Here is a 2269-nt window from a genome sequence, read left to right as displayed (position 1 = left end):
CGTTTTGTGCTTGTTGTTGTTTTGTGGCTGTGGTGCAAGAAGCAGCAGCAGCAGCAGGGTGTTGCATGTTGAAATGGGGAGTGGTGGGAGGTGAAGGGGGTTAAATCATCACAAGGTTGAAGGAAAAAGCCTGTTGCCATCTGCTCGCGGCACAGGCTAAATCCTAACAATTTCATTGGGATTAAAGCAAGTGAGTAATCCAGTTTTCCTTTAGGGGGAGAGATTACCCATGAGGATTAGCTCCCCGTAGATAATAAACTTTATTAAAACGCAATCGGCTTTCACGGGCCTTCTTCCCCTCACACACTTGGAAGTGGACTCCGCCGGGGCCCCCTTTGGTGGGGCGGGGAGGGGGTGGGACTGGATGAAAGAGTGCGGGAAGGATAAATGGATGGAGGGCCGATGTCGTCGGGATTACGACGGACTCATCAGAGGGGACGCTTGTGATCTTGAGCTTTGTGTTTCCTGGAACATTGGATTGAAGTGTCTTCAAGCTCTCAGTGAAAACAAACACTCTCATCTCCTCATCCGCTTCTTGGGCGTGAGCAGCGTGACGGCACCGGCTACTGAAATAGTCCACATGGGCGTCGGCAGTGGCGTAGCAATAGTCCCCAGGGGCCCCAAGCAAGAGGAGTCAGAAACCAGGAAAATACAATTACGAATCACATGGTCGCTTAAAAAATGACTTACTATACATGGTTGTTTTTTTTTAAGACCTTACTATACATAGATATACATTTTTTTTTTAAATTTAAGCAAAAGCTTTACTATAAATGGACGTTTTAACTTAAGAAACATCGTTTGCAATGCATGGTCGTTTACAAAAACAAAAAATCAGCCTTACTATACATGGCAATTTTTTTTATTTTTTTTTTATTTAATTTTTTTTAAGTCTTGCAAAACATGGTCGTTTTGGCCATTTAAAAAAATAAAATTACACTTCACTATCCATGGTCGTACCACCATGCCGCCTTCTTACTGTTCATGGTCATTAAAAAAAAATGCCTTACTATACATGGTCTTTTTTTTTTTTTTTTTTTTTAATAAACAAAACACAAAATACAATGCATTACGATTCATGGTCATTACAAAAAAACATGCCTTACTAAACATGGTCTTTTTTGTAAAAAAAAAAAAAAAAAAAAAAAAGTCTTACTGTTCAAAACAAATAAAAGCAAAACAAAAAAACAATGCATTATTATGCATGGTCATTTAAAAAAAATGCCTTACTATACATGGTCTTTTTATTTTTAAAACAAAAAACAAAATACAATGCATTACTATTCATGGTAATTTAAAAAAAAATGCCTTACTTTACATGGTCTTTTTTTGTAAAAAAAAAAAAAAAAAAAAAAAAAGTCTTACTGTTCATGGTCATTAAAAAAATGCCTTACTATACATGGTCTTTTTTGTAAAAAAAAAAAAAAAAAAACGTCTTACTGTTCATGGTCATTAAAAAAATGCCTTACTATACATGGTCTTTTTTGTAAAAAAAAAAAAAAAAAAAAAGTCTTACTGTTCATGGTCATTAAAAAAATGCTTTACTATACATGGTCTTTTTTTGTAAAAAAAAAAAAATTACAAAAAAAAAAAATGTCTTACTTTTCATGGTCATTAAAAAATGCCTTACTATACATGGTCTTTTTATTTTTAAAACAAAATACAATGCATTACTATTTATGGTCATTAAAAAAAAATGCCTGACTATACATGGCCTTTTTGTTAAAAAAAAAAAAAATTCTTACTGTTCATGGTCATTAAAAAAATGCCTTACTATACATGGTCTTTTTTTATTTAAAAAAAAAATAAAAAATGTCTTACTGTTCATGGTCATTAAAAAAAATGCCTTACTATACATGGTCTTTTTTGTAAAAAAAAAAAAAAAAGTCTTACTGTTCATGGTCATTAAAAAAAATGCCTTACTATACATGGTCTTTTTTTTGAAAAACAAAAGCAAAACAAAAAAACAATGCATTATTATGCATGGTCGTTTAAAAAAAATGCCTTACTATACATGGTCTTTTTATTTTTAAAACAAAAAACAAAATACAATGCATTACTATTCATGGTAATTTAAAAAAAAAAAAGCCTTACTATACATGGTCTTTTTTTGTAAAAAAAAAAAAAAAAAAAAAAAAAGTCTTACTGTTCATGGTCATTAAAAAAAATGCCTTACTATACATGGTCTTTTTTTGTAAAAAAGAAGAAGAAAAAAAAAAAAAGTCTTACTGTTCATGGTCATTAAAAAAATGCCTTACTATACATGGTC

Source organism: Festucalex cinctus, chromosome 10 (genome assembly GCF_051991245.1).
Source record: "Festucalex cinctus isolate MCC-2025b chromosome 10, RoL_Fcin_1.0, whole genome shotgun sequence".
NCBI lineage: Eukaryota > Metazoa > Chordata > Actinopteri > Syngnathiformes > Syngnathidae > Festucalex > Festucalex cinctus.
Note: the sequence above shows the minus strand (reverse complement) of the source record.